The 20451-nt window shown below is 43.9% G+C and overlaps 1 protein-coding gene across 1 annotated transcript in view; it reads left to right on the top strand.

The window, feature by feature from the left end:
* GRIN2B (glutamate ionotropic receptor NMDA type subunit 2B) overlaps positions 1–20451 on the top strand; it is a 1456453-nt gene that overhangs the window by 949607 nt on the left and 486395 nt on the right. The window lies entirely within an intron of this gene.

Raw genomic sequence — 20451 nt, forward strand, 5'->3', positions numbered from 1 at the left:
ATATTCATATGTTCAGCAATTTTGGAACTCTAAAGTGAGATCTAACCTATAAACGCTGTCATACCTACTCCAGATGCCGAGTTTACTTGTCACATATCCCGAGAGAGAGATGGTAAATACATATTGCATAAATCCTGTCTTCAGAGACTTCCAGCGCATGCTTAACCACATTTTAAGAAGCTGATGAAATGTGTCACAGCCTTCTGGTGTCTGCTGTACTGTAACCTTACATAGCCTATCATAGTAATAAATTAAAGTACAATTTATAATTAGAACATCAGTAAAACTGGCCATACATAACCAGTCCAGTTGTACAATCTGCTTTATTTTTACCCTCAACTGTATAATGCAAGGGCCTACCAAAATGATCCATACAATTTATAGGCAATTAGGAAAGGCTCTAGTACTACACAGTTTATATAAATCCAAGGGAGACTATGCAATGATATGCAGCTTAATGCATATCACTGCTTACACTTTTATTTATAAAATAATATTCATAGTAGCTAGGCTTCCAAATGTGTGCCTCCCCTCAGGGTCAACCTTATGCCGCGTACACACGGCGGACTTTTCAGCATCAAAAGTTTGACGGACTTTTGACGGACCTCCGACGGACTTTCGAACGGACGGACTTGCCTACACACGATCACACCAAAGTCTGGCCGCCTAGTACGCGGTGACGTACACCAGGTCCGACGAGGCTATAAAAAGGAAGTGTAATAGCTTGTGCGCCACCCTTTGGGCCCCTTCTGATAATTTCGTGTTTATCTCGTGTTAGTAGAAGTTTGGTGAGAGACGATTTGCGCTTTTCAGACTCGTGTTTTTCAGATCGTTTAACTGTTGTTCAGTTTGTGCTTGTGAGGTTTGTATCTGCTTTTCAGTGCATGTAGTCAGTTCGCATTGATTTATTCAGTGTGTTATTTTCCGCTCGTTGCTGATTTTCAGCTCGCTCTTCACAGGCCTTGCTGTTCTTCAGTGTGTTCTGTCAAGTTCATTGTGACCAGCTGACCGTTTTGAAGCCATGTTGCACGTACGTACTTGTCGTAGAGTTCATGCTTTGTATGTGCTTAGTGCTGTAGTTCATTCTTCAGCCCAAGCCTAGTCCATGAACAGGGCGAGGAGTAGTTCATGGACGAAGAATTGGTTGCTCCAGCATGACCAGTTCTCTCACATGCCTTTGCTTCGTGAGATCCGTGAGAATAACCCTGAGGATTTCAGGAACTTTCTCAGGATGACGGACCCAGTTTTTCATTGTTTGTTGGCTTTGCTGACCCCTTATATCAGCAGGCAGGATACCTGCATGAGGTAAGCCATCACTCCGGAGCAAAGGCTAGTCACCACATTGCGGTACTTGGCGACTGGGAGAAGCATGCAGGACCTTAAGTTCTCGACAGGCATCTCCCCCAGGCTCTGGGGATCATTATTCCAGATACCTGTTCTGCCATCATACAGGTCCTGCAGAAGGACTATATTAAGGTAAGATTTATCCTTTAACATCACATTTTATTGTATTTAATGTCTGCTAATGTATTGTATTTCTTTACTCAATCCCTAATTACCATGATTGCAATATGCTGTGAATGTCCCCTTTGTCCTCATGCATGCTGTAATCTTTTAATGCTCCTTTTTTGTCCTGCATGCATATTTGCCTTCACTAACCTCCCCAGCATGCTATGCTGGGCCCATATCCACCTAGTCTAGTCACTTAACAATGTATTTTTGTCACGTCCATTGTAGTGCTTTACCCTAAAATGTATCCAAATGGTCTGTGTGTCCTTAAATTGATTTATAACCCCCCCCCTCTAAAATGTATCCAAATGGTCTGTGTGTCCTTAAATTGATTTATAATCCCCCCTCTAAAATGCATCCAAATGGTCTGTGTGTCCTTAAATTGGTTTACAATCCCCCCCCCTCTAAGATTTATCCAAATGGTCTGTGTGTCCTTAAATTGATTTATAATCCCCCCCACCTTAAATTTAATCAATGGGCCATCAGAGGGGGTGAGGAATCAGATGTGGGCATTATATTTTTAGTCTTTAAATAATACTTAGAATTAATGTTATACTGATGTTGTGCAAGAATGTTTTTTGTGTAATATGCTTGCAATGTTATGTGCAAAATATTTTTTTTTCTTGTTTGACTCTTCAGTTTCCTTCAATGCCACAGGAATGGCAAGCTGTGGCATCCCAATGTGCCACCCGTTGGTACTTTCCCAATTGTGGAGGGGCTATAGATGGGAAACACGTCCACATCGTGCCACCTCCCCATTCGGGGTCATGCTATTTTAATTACAAGGGGTTTTATAGTATTGTGTTAATGGCAGTGGTGTCGGCACAATATGAATTTCTGTATGTGGACGTGGGGAAGAATGGCCGGATGTCAGATGGAGTCTTCGCCCAGACGGAGTTCAGATGTCGACCACTTCCTCCACATCCTCGGGGGGGCGCTGGCACTTGTACATGGTTCCACCGCTTCCCCTTCCACAACATTACCTAAAATTGATGAAAAGAGATGTATTTAGAAATATGCATGCATACATAGATTACCAGAAGCTGGGGTGTCAGACATTCACCTGGTGGGGTGCACATGTCGCCCACTTCCTCCACCGTTCCTTCCTCCACATCCTCGGTGGGCTTGGGCTGATTTCGCCAATCTGGCTGGCAAGGTCGGGGGTCCCTGGGATCAAGTTGTCTGAGTCTTTTCTCCCCTATGAGAATGAAACAAAAGGTATACTTAGCACACAGATATTTGAGTCCAGGAATAGGAATATGAAACATTGTATTGAAGTGGTGTACAATTGTCTGTTTGGGCAGAGATCCAACTGAAGGCATGATTAAAATTCCCTTTGAAACAAGCCAGAATACTTACCTTTTTTGGCCACATTTCACAGATAGAGACACCCCAAACAAGTATCCACTGTAGCACCTGTATGGGTTACCCTAAAAAATTTATTCTGGTGTCCCACACTAGTGCTCTTGAGTCCAGATGTGTAAATAGCTGCCGAGTGTCCTCTCCTTACATTCCACTGAATGAAGTTTGCTATTCATTCTAGTTTCAAAGACATCTAGACAACAATGTCCTAAACTTCTTTTAATAAGACAAATTACCAAGACCAAAATGTTGTTTAAAGTCTGTTTCAACTAAATACATTGTATATATTTGCAAAAGAAGTTTCCTACGAACGATGTTTCCAACAAACGATTAACGATTAAAACTCTACAGTAAAGAAAAGCACATGGAGCAGCATGCAAGTTAATAATCAGAATAGGAACACACGACAAGTACTTACTTTTTTAAGAACTTTCTTGAGTTGTCTGTACTGCTCTGGCTCCCTCAATTTAAGGTCGGACCATCGTTTCCTCAGCTGGTCTTTAGAGCGTCGTACCCCAAAATTATGATGCAGGGTCTTCACCACTTTGGAAATTATTTTTGCCTTTCATAAATTAAGCTGGGCGTACGGTCCATGCTTCCCATTGTAATCTTTTCTCTGCAAAATTGCTACCATCTCCACCATCTCTTCAAAGGCCATAGTGGAGGCTTTAAATCTTCTCTTCCCGGGTCGGGACATTTCGGGGGCTCCGGGCTTTCCTCGTTACTGGAGTAATTAGTACACACCTGCTGTGTCTCCGCCATTGTTGTTCCTACTGTGCACCGTAGAGAGAAGGGATGGAGAATATTCATGAAAAGAACGTCAGGGGCGGGTGACGCAGAGTTTCATGCATGCGCCGTACATATGTTCTGTGCGCGGAGGAAAAAAAAACTGAAGTTACGAGCGTCCGAAACTAAGGTAAATTTTATTAAATTTGTAGCGGCCTATACTGCTTAAAGATTGAGGCCTATGTTGGGATAGGATTATGAGAGTTTAGGCTAACATTAGTGTTTTTGTGCTGTGTATTGTCTTACAGCAAAAATGAATAATAAGTTTAAGGACCCTGAATTTCTGACACCATTTATTGAGAAGTACAGGGAGATGAGGAATCTGTTGGAGGTCAAACACCCTCAATATTACATTAAACCAATAAGGAAGGCAACGCTGGAGAAACTTCTGGCATTTGTGCAGACTTTCATCCCAGAAGCAACCGTGGAGATTTTGGAAAGGAAAATTGGTATCTTGAGGAATATGTATAGGAGGGAGCATAACAAGATTCAGGCTTCCCTGAGATCAGGAGCATCAGCAGATGATGTGTATGTACCCAGGCTGTGGTACTTCCAAACCTGAGTTTTCTTGACGACCAGACTGAAGCCAAGGAATCTCTTTTGACCCTTCCCTCCACCCTTCCCTCCACCCCAGCAGAGGCTGATGAGGACCAACCTGGGCCTATCATCCTTGAAGAACCGGATGCGACCAAAAAAAAAAATATTATTTTTTGACATATTTAGTGTCCTAATATTAATGATGTTAACTAGATGTTCTAATTAATTACCTATTAAAGATTTTTTACAAAAAATGATGTATACATATCAATTGACAGTAGTAGCCAAAAATGTTTTGTCACCAGCTTGAAAAAATGCTGGGGTCAGAATGATACTCTTTTATATGTATTAACATAGAATTTGCAAGTCATGAGCTGAAAATTGTGTGTGATTGATTAACCCAAATAAAAAACTTTGTCCCTTTTTTTTGACACAGGATGAGCTCAGCCAGGACGAGGGTCTGGAAAGTGGCAGGCAGGAGGAGGCCGGGACCAGTGTTAGCCAGGAGGTGGCCAGGCTCAGTGTCAACCAGGAGGTGGCTGTGCCCAGTAGGAGCCTCACCCAATCGCAGGTGCCTCCCCTCTGCCTTCACACAAAAAGGCCCAGGAAGGTTACGGTGACAGAGGAGGCATCACTGCGCCTCATGAGAGAAGCTACAAATTTCCTCAAGAGCCCCCCGAACCTGAAGAGGCCTATGGCTCCTATATAGCCAGCTGGTTGCTCGAAGTGGAGAAGAGCCAACACCTCCTCTGTGAAAAACCTTTTTCAGATGTCCTTCACAAGGGGCTGAGGGGCGAGTTAACTGCCAACAGACAAATAAATGAGCAAGCCCCTCCTCCTCCTGCCACAAGTCCACCACCAGAGCCACAGCCTCCAAGGAAGACTGCAGGGCAGCGTGGAGGGAAGGGTGCAGGGAAGGGTGCAGGGCAGCGTGGAGGGAAGGCTGCAGCGAAGAGAAGAACATGAAGACCTGGGTTCAGTATGGTCTGACAGAAGACGGAATCTCTGGGATTCCTGGACCAGATTGTGCTTTCTATTATATTGACTCTTCAAGATCCCAAGTTTCTTTTCCACAGACTTGATGGGTGCCCTAGGGCCAAAAGGCTTCACAAATTCCAAAAGTTTATCCAGCGTTGCCTTCATCTTTGTTTTGTTAACCAGAATAAATGGATATTTTATTTTGTGAAAATACTTGCCTACGTGTTTTTATTAAAATACATTTTTAAAAGACAATGTCAAATTAACAAGGGACACCAACCTCCTTGAGGTTCCAAAAAATGAATCATATCTAATGTTATTGTGGTAACTTTACACTAAATAAATAAATAAAAAAAATAAAAAAAATTATTGTGGTAACTTAAGGTGTAGCGCTTAAACTTATAAACAAAGTTCAAAATAGGAAAAAGTTCTAAGCATAAGTAAAGTGGAACCAATCAGAGCCATCAGCATTGAAGATAAACAAAAGCTTCTATTGGACGAGATCCACCATGAAGGGAACTTTAGAGGGTAATAGAAACACCATCACCATCACCCAAACTAACTGACCCTTACCATCAGTGTATGGGTTATACACATAAAATATGATCAGATGATGGAAAACGATCCTCATAGAAACAAAAGCGGTCCTCTGCTCCTACAATTCCAAAGCGTTCCTCTCCCTCCAGACCAGGTAGAAAATCCTAGGAAACCCTCCTCACAACAGGATAAGGTGCCAGGTGCGTTCTGGTGGGCGTATGAAACCTCGGCAGTTGTAAACATGTAGGGAGTACAGAAGGAACGCTCATCGCGCAAGATACATAGCCAAGGGTATTTATTTGTATAAAATAGGTAAACAAACTCACATTCAGTATGAAATTCAACGGCAGTATGAAGCGACCAGCGCTTCTAACCATTGTGTCTCCGTCCAACCACGTCCAGCGTCACTCATCTCTGAATTTTAAAAAATACAATATCATTCGTGAGATCAAGAGAAATAATCCATAAATCTGTTTGTGAGAACTCTGTGTGAATATGAGCAGCAAAACAACTTCATTCTTCTAGTATTATAAAGAAGACAATACTGCGCTACATTCAACGATCACAGAATTTGCAGCGTGAGGAATGTGCTAGCTACAATACGAACATTAGTTTTACAAGAACGAGCGCTACCGTCTCGTACTTGCTTCTGAGCATGCGTCGTTTTTTGTCCGTCGAACCAGCATACAGATGAGCGGATTTCTCGATAGGAACTGGGTCCGGCGGAGTTCCGACGTAAAGATTTGAAACAAAGCTAAAGTCCATCAGATTTTCGACAGAAATAGTCCACTGAAGGTCCGATGAAGCCCACACACGGTCGGATTGTCCGTCCGTCGGACCAGTCCGGTCGAAAAGTCCGCTCGTGTGTACACGGCATTCCTTTAATTTGCTTTCTGTGCAAGATTTCTTTAGAGACTTACATTGGTGCTCAGTGGGATAAAAAAAATACCCTGCTGCTGATTGTCAATGGGAGGAAAGCATTGGCCTGTTGTCAGTAAGGCCCCATTCACACTTGTGCGACTTGTCATGCGACTTTGGATCCCAAGTCGCATCCAATGGTTTCCTATGAGTATCATTCATATCTGTGCAACTTTGGATGAGTTCCTGTGCTACTTTGGTCTGACTTTCATGCGACTTGAGGGCCATAGACCTTAATGTAAATCCTCAAAAGTCACATGAAAGTCGCACCTGCATCAGATAGATGTGATTTTGACGCAACTTTGGATAAGTGTGGCTTGTTTAGAATTGAAAAATTTGTTAGGTTTCTTTATTTTATAACTAATTCAAAATTTTCAGGACAATTGGAATTCGAATCGGTTGAACATTGATCGGCAGATCTGAATTCTGTGTGAAGAATAGCTGGTTGTTAAGCAGCAGGCTGGGAAGCCGTCCGCCATGTCCTTAACAACCGATGATTTCGGGGGGGGCCCCTCACCATTTTTTTTTCTAAATTTTGGCGTAGGGTCCCCCCTAAAATCTGTATTTGATCATGAGGTCATCAATAACAGGAAAACTGTGTTACTGGAGTAAAATAATAAGCATGTGTTTAATGTAATACATTTTGCTATCTAGCTTAGCATGAATAACTGTGATAGCTATGTATTACTGTATAATAATAATAATGCTTTAAATCTTTAAAACAGCATTAAACCCAAAAACAAAAATGTATTACATTGCAGCTCACCAATTCTTAGATGTAGTGACTGCATTTGTTTTCTTTTTTAGGCTGTTTTCCTTTATTTTCACCTGGTGATCTGGCCTGTAAGTCTGTAAGTTTTTAAGTTTAACATACCAGACCAAGCTAAAAGGCCCTTGCACCTTCCTTTGTAAAACTCACCGTGTTCTTAGTGCTGTGGGAACACGTATGATTTACATGCACTCCTGACCGTGCACCTGCCCAAATGTGAACCTAGCCTAACACAAGAAGAGTGTTACTGGAAGGATCATCAGCTGCAGTAAAGAAAAAAAAAAGTCTAAAAAAATAAAACTAATGCAGCCACCACATCCAAAGATTGGTAAACTGCAATATATTAATTTTTTTGTTCTTGAGTTTAATACGACTGTAATTATCTATATCTCTTTCACCCTGTCGGATTTTCAATTATCAAACTAGAATGGCTTTTTTAATATGCATCATATGCTGCTTTTATAATGAACTACAGTATGCACTTAACACCCATAGGATTTTATTCTCACTGGAGATTTTTTTTTTATTCTGCATCACTCGTAACTAGTGAACCAATAAGAGGAGCTGGGAAAGATTGTATGAAAGAGAAATGGAAAAAGGTCATTTTGCAGTATGCTCTATTTAGATATATTTAGTTCATCTGACACCTGTGGGCTGGTTATTCTAAACGATATTTTCAGATATGGATTTTTTTTCCTGGCAATGTCAGATTCAGTATAATGAATATCGGTAGAATCCATATCCTGTGTTCACTATGGCTTATTAAAGTGACACTCTTGGCAAATATGGCTAGCCATAAAGTTAGTTGCAATAAAAATATTTGTACTGTTTTAACTGTCAAAAAGATTTATAATCCTGTACAGCTAGTCTTGTGATTCACACACATTTTTCACAGTGCAATGTGAGACAGGTGACACATATACATTTTTATTAAAGTGGTAGTAAAGCCCGCTTGGTGATTTTTACCTACAGGTAAACCTATAATAAGGCTTACCTGTAGGTAAAATTAATATCTTCTAAACGTGCACCATTTAGGCGATATTCACCCTGGATGCAGCCAGCTACGTCAACGCGCATGCGCTCTGAAGGTCCGGCATACCTTGCCGGACCTTCAGAGCTTCTTGCTGGAACTGAGGGCTCCTGCACACATGTGCGAGAGTGATGTCATTGAGGCTCTGGCCAATCACATAACCGGAGCAAACGAACCAGAAGAAAGACTGGGGGGAAGATGTCAGCCCTCTCAGCGGTGACAGCGCACCGCTGGAAGGCTTCATTCCAAGGTAAATATTTCATACTGTGCTAGTATGCAATGCATACTAGCCCATAATGCAATTGCCTTTCAGGTGTTTTTTTTTTAAACAGCCGTAGGTTTACTACCGCTTTAAAGCCAAACTCTGCATTTGGGAGCCTGGCCCCCACATTTGTCCCTCACACCAGCAGTGTTCCCAACTGTCAGTAAATTGACGGACAGTCTGTAAAAATCTGTTCTTTTTACAACTATCCATGAATGTTTGTTACGGACATGAAGTGTGCATAAAAACATTACACACAGTGTAGCTTGCCAGCTGCCAGGGTGGCAATAGGGGATGCATGGGTCCATCCATCTAATATGTCATATATCTCTGACATTCTTCTTTTGCTCTATCTGTGCTGCCACTGCAGTCCAGCTTCCTGACTCCCGCTCGCTGCTGCCAGTATTAGTAGTTGGTTGCTAGGACAGCCTGGTGTCTAGCAACCAACCACGTGGTTGGTCCGCCAACAGCATTTAGCGGAGGAGAACGTAACTTACTCCTCCAGACCTGGCTGCTGCCAGTGCCCCGCCTTCCTCCCTGTTTAAGGTGTAGTTGAGAGCTCAGACTGAGTCAGGTCTACACTACAAAAGAACAAAACAGAGAACTTAAGGAGGGTAAGAATAAGAAACCGCTGGAGGCCCTGATATATTGTTAGAGGAGGAGAGGCTCAGGCTGGGGCCCCTGATAGTAGAAGGGAGATGACTCTGGGGAGGAGACCCTAATGTAAAGGGGGCTGTGTGGACCCTGATGTAAGGAAGGAGGGCTGTATGGACCTTGATATATATAGGGGGTGACTGAGGACCCTGATGTAAAGGGGGCTATGTGGACCTTCATCTAAGGAGGGGGTGCTCTGGGGACCCTGATGTAAGGTGCGGTGACTCTGAGGACCCTAATGTAAGGGAGGGGGGATCTGAGGACCCCAATGTAAGAAGGGTAGATCTGTTGACCCTGATCTAGGGTGGGTGACTCTGGGGACCTGTCATAAACCTTGAATCAAGCCGAGATAGAAGTACAGTTAAATCACACTTGTTTAATAATAAAAGTAAAAAGAACAAACGTAGTCAAAACAAAGTTCAGTAACCGGAAGGGATAGTCAGCCAAGCCAGAAGTCAGGGATCAATGTAGTGAAACAGCAAGCAGGATCCGGAGCCAGAAGGGATGTAAGTCTTAAACAGGATCGCAGGTGTTTCTTTTATGTGACCAAGGTGAAGGCAGAGCTCCTCTGGGCTGGACAGCTTAAGTAGGCAGGACTGACGAGCAGGATATCATGAACAGCTGAGTACCTGTGGAGAGATAGGAACTGGCAATTAACTGACAACTGTGCAGCCAGCTCAGAGAAGGAAGGGCTGAGCCCAATCCTAACAGGACCCTGATGAAAAATGTGGTTACTCTGGGGACCCTGATGTAAGTTGGGGTAACTCTGGGGACCCTTATGTAAGGAGGGGGCTCTGGGGGCCCTGATGTAAGGAAGGTGAATCTGGGGACCCTGATTTAAGGTGAGGTGACTCTGGGGACCCTAATGAAAGGAGGGGGGAACTCTTGGGACCCTGATGTAAGGAGGGGGACTCTGGGGACCCTGCCGTAATGAGGGGGGCTCCGGGGACCCTGGTGTGAGGAGAGAGGGAACTCTGGGGACTCTGATGCATTGGAGGGTGGCTCTGGGGACCCTAATGTAATAGAGGTAGCTCTGGGGACCCTGGAGTAATGGGGGGAGGTTGAGTCTGGGGACCCTGATTTAAAGGAGTGACTCTAGGGACCCTGATGTAAGGGGGGGACTCTGGAGACCCTGATATAAGGAAGGTGACTCTGGGGACCTGGATTTAGGGTGAGGTGACTCTGGGGACCCTAATGAAAGGAAGGGGAACTCTTGGGACCCTGATGTAAGGAGGGGGGCTCTGGGGACCCTGGTGTGAGGAGAGAGGAAACTCTGGGGACTCTGATGCATTGAAGGGTGGCTCTGGGGACCCTAATGTAATAGAGGTGGCTCTGGGGACCCTGGCGTAAAGAGGGTAGCTCTGGGGACCCTGGAGTAGGGGTGAGGTTGAATCTGGGGACCCTGATTGAAGGGATGACTCTGGTGACCCTGATGTAAGGGGGGGCTGTGTGGACCCTGATGTAAGAAGGCGGATGACTCTGGGGACCCTGATGTAAATGGGGGGCTGTGCGGACCCTGATGTAAGGGGGGCTCTGGGGACCCTGATGTTAAGGAGGCTATGTGGACCCTGAGCTGAGGAGGTAGTGCTCTGACAGGGGCGGCCTGTCCATTAAGGGTGCACGGGCGCACTCCCTCTATCCATGCCACCCCCTATATGATAGATAGATTCATGCATAGCATGAATCTATCCACGGCTTCCGCGGCCACCCCCTATTCATGCGTCCGACCCATTTCAGGACACCGGGCGCATGAATTACAGCGGCGGGTGGTGTTTTTTTTTAAGTACATGATTAGAGCCAATGGCTCAAATAGGCTTTAAAATAGACTGGACTCGTGGCGCAGAGCATTGTGCTCGGAGCCCACCCAGGTGTTTTAGAAAAGCAAATAAATATTCACGTTTCCAACACTGAATCGCCTCTCCGCTAATCAGGAAGCTTGGGCCTGATACCCATTTCCCGATTTGCTAAAAGGTCAGGCAATCCTATCGGACACCTAGGAGGAGGGGGATGCACGGCGGAAGCCACCGTAATCCTCACCACAGGAGGAGGAAGAAAGCTGCCTGACACGCTGCCCATCTGCCCGCTTCCTGGATGGGGTAAGTGCGGGGCTTTGATGTCCGCCCCCCCAAAAGAAAAAAACTCCAGCCGCGACTGTGCTCTGGGGATCCTGATATAAGGTGCGGTGACGCTGAGGGCCCTGATGTAAGATGGGGTGACTCTGAGGACCTTGATGTAAGGGGGTGGATCTGAGGACCCTCATGTAAGGGGGGGTAGATCTGGGGACCTTGATCTGAGGTGGGTGACTCTGGAGACCGTAAAGAAAGATGGGGTAAGGAGGGGGACCCTGATGTAAGGAAGGTGACTCTGGGGACCCTGATTTAGGGTGAGGTGACTCTGAGGACCCTAATGAAAGGAATGGAGAACTCTTGGGACCCTGATGTAAGGAGGGGGGCTCTGGGAACCCTGGCGTGAGGAGAGAGGTAGCTCTGGGGACCCTGATATAAGGGGAGTAGCTCTGAGGACCCTGGAGTAATGGGGGGAGGTTGAGTCTAGGGACCCTAATGTAAGGGGGGGAGGTTGAGTCTAGGGACCCTAATGTAAGGGGGGGTGACTCAGGGGACCTTGACGTAAGGGGGAGGACTCTGATGTAGAGGAGGGACTCTGGTGGGGATTTATGTTGTAAGTGGGTAATCTGATGTGAACATGGAGGCTCGTCCTGACTTCTGCACTGTATATGTTGTTTTGATTGATAAACCGGCTTCTGTTGGTCAGTCCTGCAACATTCAATTATCACATGCAGCCAGTGGCTGCAATGCTGATCTGTGTATTCTGACAGCAGGGGAGTCCTGCTGTCAGAATGCAAAGACACAGTGGGGAGGATTTCCCCATCCACCTGGAATGTGTGTATGGGAAAATTCATTCAGTTTATTTTGTTCCGACTCAGGAGGGCAAGAAATTAGAATGGGCAGGCGCAGCACAGATGATGATGACACCTCACCGACACGACATGTTCCCTTCTGAGCCATAGTGACAGTCTCTGTCCATGCCAGGCGGTCCCTTTAGTCCACTCCAGTCCACACAGCACTGACAGTCCCACTCCAGGCTTGCCTTGCTCCCATCCCACACACGAGGCTCTGGCCGCTCCGCTTGGCTCCCTTGCACCATGACATCGCGTGACACACTCAGGCACCACCTACGTTAGACCAGCCCCCTGCCGGTGCCACCCAAACACACTGTAGGCACTCCGATGGTCTTGACCCGTGAGCCAAGCGTAATAGCCATATTTTTTACTGGCAACCTTTTCCTGTCACTCTCATTTACTGGCAGGAGAAAAGTGCCTGTTTTTTACTGGCTGCCAGTAAAAATACTGATGGTTGGCAACACTGATGTGATGGAAACCTTAAACTGTCAATTGTGGCACAGTACTTAGGAGTATTTTATGAGTACAAAGACTGTGGTATATGTGTGCAGTATATACACTAGTGGCACAGATTCAGTTTAATCATCCCCCTTTAAGCCCCTCCTACTGTTATGCTGGGTACACACTTAAAGTTTTTTTTCAATCAAACAGCAGGTTGAATGAACAAAAACCTTACAGATCCCCACATCAAGACAAGCGATCCTGATGCAGGGGTTTCTGCCACTGAGACATTGTATTCTGACAGGAGGAATACACTGATCAGTGCTTGCAGCCATTGGCTGAAATCACTTATTGAGTGCTGGTTTTCCAGCATGCCCATTTAACAGAAGCTTGGTTAGATCATTCCTACTGAACCAGCCAATTTTTGTCCCATGTGTACTAAGCTTTAGGCAAAATCTGTCTAAGCCCATTGTACACCATGGCATGCTATGTGCGCCACTGAACTTTTTTTCCCGCCGTATCCCATAGTTCATTATTTTTGCCATGCTCATATTTTGTCACTCTGTTTTGCCTTTGTAACTTGTAAGGGTGTTGTTAATGTTTACATATTGTTTATACTGATTAAACATTGATTCTCTTAAGTTTTAATAGGAATGTCCATCATATTTTAAGTTGTGCTCTGTCAGTAAATTGTTCATGTTTTGTCAGTAAAAAAAGTTGTGGGAGATTGGCAACACCGCACACCACTGGAGCACCCCTCCAGTCCCCAAAATATTAGAAAAAAAAAAAGCTGCCATAACTTTTTGGGTATCTACAGTCCAGTAGTGTGGTTGATACCATAGCTCCTCTTCATCCTTTACTTCCTCTGGCCGTAGACATAGTGGTAGATTTCTGTGTTGGTAAACTGTATTTTTTTTAATTTATTTTTTTATCCCAGGCTTCACTTAGGCTTTAAGCCATTGATTTCCTTAAGTATAAAATGTAGCGCTAAGAAATAAACACATATACTGTACATATGTTTGTGATAAATCCAAAATTATGTAATCATACAATAATAATGGGAATGTGGAAAAGTCCAATGCCTGTAATAGTCCTAAAAAGGACCAATATAAAGTCCGCCACCCAATAGTGGCTAATAAAAGATGTAATACACTGGAACTCTCCGACAGTGAGGGGAACAAAGGTGGTGCATCTTCAACCAAGAAACAGGTAAAGTAAATCTACTCTTACCAGAACAGGTGGACTCGAGTGTCAGCGACAACGAGTCATAAAGGCAAGGATGCCGGACATCAGCAGGTCAACGAGACTCCAGGGGACCAAAGACCTCCAAACATGACTCCAAGGAATGTTATGAACAGCCGCCGTACCGGACTTCAGATGTTGGAAACATCAGGACTGGAACTTGGATACAGGAGGTAAAACTGGACCACACAGGAACTCTCATCCAAAAGTATATGCAAAGAAAAAATGCCTCCATATGGTGTAGGTCAAAAAGGTTTTTTTTTCTAAAAACCAGCATACATATATAAGGATAAAAAAAACTGTGATCACAGAGTAAAAATGGGGGGCAATGTGAGAAGCAGAAAGCCAAGCCCGATGCGTTTCATCCCAAAGGACTTCAACTGGGGCATTGATTTCCTTATCAAAGCAATTCTGTTTCCTATGTCACCATTCTCCCTACAGCCTTCATATTGGACAATGAATCCATATTAATTCTTCTGTACCATGAGCATGGAGCTGACCGAAGGAACAGCAAACCTAAACCAGGAAACAGTGATCTGTCTAGAAGAGGTGTTTGGATCACATAAGCCATTCTCAGTGTGGTAACGGATGTTACTATATAGTACATAGCTATGTCCTATACTAAAATATATTGAAGAAATTCATCCATGTAGCAAAGCTTTGCCAGACATTGCCAACTGTGCAATTAAGTAAAGAAATATTGCTGTGTATCATTTTAAACCTTAGAAATCTTGGTTTGATCACTGGACTGTGACATCCATGGGTAATATTCCGGTACCTTGTTCACTTTTCTCTTCTTCCTACATTCTGCATCTCGCCCTCTGTGGGTAGATGTTTCCATAGCAACGTTATCCTCTATGCTTTTGAAATTACACTCTAAATTGTTAACCATGTAAGGTATGAGCGAAGCTCAGCTTTATTTAGTAACACTGACGGTTATAATGTACAAACATGTGTCTGAGTATACAATATGCACTTTTTATATTATTTACTTTTATATACTTGTAGGTCACTTAACATATTTAAATGATCTAAGATATGTTGTAACTTGTCAACACAAAAAATATTTAACAAGCTTTATTTTTATATTTGTTCTTTTATAACTTTAGCTTTCACACATGTTTATTGTATGAACAGCAGTCAGTAAACCAAAACCATTTAAACGTTTAAACATTTCATGTGTTTGTATGCTTATTTATGCACATATAAATATTGTTTTATGAATATATATTTACACTTGGAGAAAATTTAAAATAAGAACAATATAGATTAATTTAAACATTGCCTACTGACTTATCTCAATCATTGTGCCTTGCATGGTATTTTCATTAAATAAAATCAGTCTAGATCAGTTCATAAATGATAATTTGAATTGGTTAACAAATATTTTTAGAAAAGTTAAATTGGTCTCTGATATGTAATCCATTGCAATGATAGAATTAAAAAAATCAATAGTGATATCTAATTGAGTAAAATACAACTTGCATCTGGTGACTAATAGTATAAGCAATCATGGCATACCTCTTTTTTTTGCTGGGAAGTATAGGATCTCCATCTTTCTAACAGTGGTGCAAATGCATTCCCTCTTCTTCTGTCCCATGATGCAGTTCTCTAGGTCTGAGCTGACCATTAGCAAGATTGGGCTTTGCAAAATGAGTATTGGCATGTGTACGTGTTTGTAGTCATAGAGGTAAAGGTGGTGCTGGAGATCCATATAACTACAGAAAAGTTATTTACTAAACTTTAATTAACAATCAGATATCATCACAGGTGTTCCATAAGCCTAGCAAAGACCTATTATTGAAACCCTCCTTGTACCATTGTAAACCACAGGACTTACAATTCCAACAGTATTTGTGATAATATCAAGTGGTTAGCAACATATGATTCACAATTACTGACACCCACTTCACTGTATTACCTATGTCCTCTGGATTCCTACTGATGTCTGTTAATCTTCCCGAGCCTATTGACTGGCAGATTATCAGAAGTTCTAATGAAGAGTTGGTACACTCTTCTCATAGAGGAAGTGCTTAGGGCTTACAACCATTAAATTGTTTACTAGGTACCTTTACCTGGTATTGCTGGCTCAAACCTAAACAAAATGAGGTAGATCTCGTTCAAATAGTACGCGCAGAAAAACTGATGGAAAAAACACGCAAATTTTATTTGCAGACACATGATTTTTTATCGGTTTTCATGCACGTTTCAGTTAGTTTTCTGCGCAGAAAAAAATCTGCACATGATACTAGTGTTATGGTGTGAACAAGACAGGTAGAGAACTATTGTTTTCTTTGTGCCCTTGCAGAATGCATGCGGAAAAATTCACGTCTCTGCACATGGTGTGAACAAGGCCTTATGTTAAATGTAATGAAAAGGCTGATTATTCACCATGGTTAGTAGCGTTGGGCGAATAGTTTGAACCAAGCAAAAGTTTGGCCAGAACATCGCCCATTCGTCGAACACCCAAATTTGCGGGGCGTTTGGCAGGATATTCGCCTGCCGAGTGCCCCACGATGCACTGCACGCTGCACGCTGCACAGTGCATTCTAAGGGCCGTAATTGGATGAAACAATACACCTGATCGCTGGACAGGTGCAAGACAGGTGCAAGAGTTTGCTCAATCAGGGCATAGAGCACAGTCAGAGCCATGATTGGACAAAGTCATGATAACTTTGCCCAATCATGGCTCAGTGCTCATAATCCCACCCCACACTATAAAAGGTTCCTTCCCACAGGAACCTTTTGCAGTGTGTTGTTGGAGTGGAGATAGATAGAGCAGGGCTTTGTCTGCTACTAGTGAGTTAGTGTGTTATTGTGACGCTGAGTGTAGAGTGTCAGTGTAGTGTTAGTGTAGACTGAGTATAGTAAGAGTATAGTGTAGCGTGAGTATAGTGTAGTGTGTCAGTAATGTGTTGTGTGTCAGTATACTGTAGTGTCAGTGCAGTGTTTAACACAGCATTACATAACATTTAGTGCTGTATGTCCCCCTTTTTTTTTTTGGTTGCTGCGTTTTTTTCTTTTTTGTTTTTTTTTTTAGTCTCGTGGCTGCCCCCTTTTTTTAAAATTGTCAGATGCAGTTGTTCCCCCTTTTTTATTTACTTTTTCATAGTTTTCTGTCAGTTTTCATTTCTGTCAGCGGCAGTCCTCAATTTAAATTTCACCAAACACCACTTTTCATTCAATAAAGTGCATCCACGTTTCCTAGTTCCTTTCAAATTTGGATAATAACCCCTCCCCCCATCATGTCTGGGAGGCCAACAAGGAGAGGCAGACATTCCCATGCTACTATGAGGGGGGCAGCAGCATCTGTGTCCACAGACAAAGGTGGACGTGGTCTGTCCTCAGGCAGGGCACATTTTTCTCTGTTTAGTGATGTTACCCGTAATTTCCAGCCACAGCATGCAGAGGCAGTGGTGGACTGGCTTACTAAACCATCCTCCTCAACCTCTATCATTCAAGATGAGACTAGTGCACAGTCCACTTCAGCTGCCAGAGCAGCCTATTCTTCCTCTTTGTCTACAGCTACTCCTGTCATAGCCCCAGCATCATGCATGGAGGAGTCAGCTGAATTATTTGAACACAGCATCAGCCACTTGCTGCTTGATGATGCACAGGCATTACTTGATTCTGATGTTGGTTATAATATTAAGGAAGGGAGTAACATGAGTCTACAAAGGGGGGAGAACGCTGATAAGCAACAAATTAGCAGTCATGTTTCCCCAGCCGTAGTGTATTGCCAAGTTGGCTCCAGTGATCATGAGAATGGAGGGGGTGATGATGATGAGGTCGCTGACGTGACTTGAGAGCAAAGAAGGAAAGTGAGAGGGAGGCACAAGCCCAATGAGGCAGGATGTCCTCCAGAGGCAGCCATCATATTCCATCAGATTGTGGAGCTGTTATCTCCCGGCCCACTTCCCACAGCTCAGCATTGTAGGCCTTTTTTAGCACATGTGCAGCTGTTTGCACTGTTGTAATTTGTTGTAATCCCTGCCACAAGCAGATCAAGCATGACAAAAACACCAGCCATTTGGGTACCATATGCTTGCAAAATCATTTAACCTCCCACCACTCAGCCCATTGGCAAGAGCACCTGAAAGCCACACAAAAGGCACACAATTCTTCTCCATCTCACTCCTCACCTTTCATGTCTACCCCCACTATATGTCATGACCTCTCAACAGCCTCCACTGACAGGAATAATAGTATAGCAAAGGGTGTCACAGGTCCTTGCAACATATCTGCCAGCAGCACTTTGCCAGCTGTAGAGTATAACAGGAACATTTCTCTGCCCCAGCTGCTACATTAAAAAAAAAAATACAATCTCTGCCACCCACATGCCCAGCATCTAAATTCCAGCTTGTCCAAATTGCTGACTTTGCAACTCTTGCCTTTTCGTGTGGTGGATTCTGCCCCCTTCCGTGAATTTGCAGAATGTGCTGTACCACAATGGCAGGTTCCCAGTCACAATTTTTTGCACATAAGGCCATTCCAGCTCTGTACCATTGTGTGGAAGGCATTGTTTTGGCATCATTGGGCAAGGCAGTCAGCAGCAAGGTCCATATTACTGCTGACATGTGGTCCAGCAAGCATGGTCAGGGGCGATATATTTAGTTCACAGCACACTTGGTAACTCTGCTTGCAACTAGGAAGGATGCAGGACAAGGCTCAGTGCTGGAGCTTCTTTTGCCACCATGTCTTCATACAGCTGGTGGTATTGATGTCTGTCAGCTCCACCCCCTCCTCCTCCATGCTCGCCTCTGCTGAATTGTCCTATAAACCACCAGTACCTCCTAAGCTTACAAGGGGCTATTCAGTGAGTCAGGCTTAAAGATGCCATGCAGTGCTTCAGCTAGTCAGTCTAGGATACAGGAGTACACTGATTCTTTCAGCTCTGCAGGGGTAGGCACAGAAGTGGTTCACCCCACGGAAGCTTGAGCCAGGAATGGTGGTGTGGGATAATGGCATTAACCTTCTATCCACCCTTAGACAGGGAAAGTTGACACATGTGCCATGCCTTGTACATGTCCTCAATTTGGTGGTGCAGCATTTCTTAAACAGGTACCCAGGTTTGCAAAATCTTCTAAGGAAGGCCAGAAGAGTCTGTAGCTATTTCAGGTGGTCATACACAGTCAGTGTTCGGTTGGCTAAAATTCAGCGGGAATTTCTCCTGCCCATAAACTGCCTGATTTGTGACATGCCCACCATGTGGAACTCAATTTTGGCAATGCTGCAGTGGCTGCACATGGAGCAGAGGGCCATCAATGAGTACTTGTGTGAGTATGGCACAAGGACAGGCTCAGGGGAGCTAAAATTTTTCCCCACGCCAATGGCTGCTGATAAAGGATGCATGCACTGTACTGTCATCATTTGAGGAGGCAACAAGGATGGTGAGTCATGACAATGCATGCATCAGTGACACTATCCCTCTTGTGCTCCTGCTGGAGCATATTCTGCATGGCATTATGGACAGGGCACTCGAGGCAGAGCAGTGGGAGCAAGAGGAGGACTTTCTTTCCTCTCAAGGACACCATTCTTGTGATGCCATAGAACACACCAGAGGAGAGGGAGGAGGAGCATTCTGACAGTTTTGGAGGCATTGAAGCTAATGTAGACATACAGTGCCTTTCAAAAGTATTCACCCCTTTGGCTTTTTACCTATTTTGTTACATTACAGCCTTTAGTTCAATGTTTTGTGAACAGTTTTTTTCAAGTTGGTGAAGTAAAATTAGAAAAATATATACATAAAACTATTTTTCAGAAATAAAAAAATGATAGTTGGCATGTGTGTATTCACCCCCCTTGTTATGAAGCCCATAAAAAGCTCTGGTGCAACCAATTACCTTCAGAAGTCACATAATTAGTGAAATGAGTGTCCCCCTGTGTGCAATCTAAGTGTCACATGATCTGTCATTATATTACCCCTTTTTGAAAGGCCCCAGAGGCTGCAACACCTAAGCAAGAGGCACCACTAACCAAACACTGCCATGAAGACTCTCCAAACAAGTAAGGGACAATGTTGTTGAGAAGTACAAGTCAGGGTTAGGTTATGAAAAAATATCCAAATCTTTGATGATCCCTAGGAGCACCATCAAATCTATCATAACCAATTGGAAAGAACATGGCACAACCGCAAACCTGCCAAGAGATGGCCGCACACCAAAACTCATGGACCGGGCAAGGAGGGCATTAATCAGAGAGGCAGCACAGAGACCTAAGGTAACCCTGGAGGAGCTGCAGAGTTCCACAGCAGAGACTGGAGTATCTGTACATAGGACGACAATAAGACGTACGCTCCATAGAGTTGGGCTTTATGGCAGAGTGGCCAGAAGAAAGCCATTACTTTTAGCAAAAAACAAAATGGCATGTTTGAGTTTGCGAAAAGGCATGTGGGAGACTCCCAAAATGTATGGAGGAAGGTGCTCTGGTCTGATGAGACTAAAATTGAACTTTTTGGCCATCAAAGAAAACGCTATGTCTGGCGCAAACGCAACACATCACATCAC

The sequence above is a fragment of the Aquarana catesbeiana genome, linkage group LG07 (assembly GCF_042186555.1).
Source record: "Aquarana catesbeiana isolate 2022-GZ linkage group LG07, ASM4218655v1, whole genome shotgun sequence".
In the NCBI taxonomy this organism is placed as follows: Eukaryota; Metazoa; Chordata; class Amphibia; order Anura; family Ranidae; genus Aquarana; species Aquarana catesbeiana.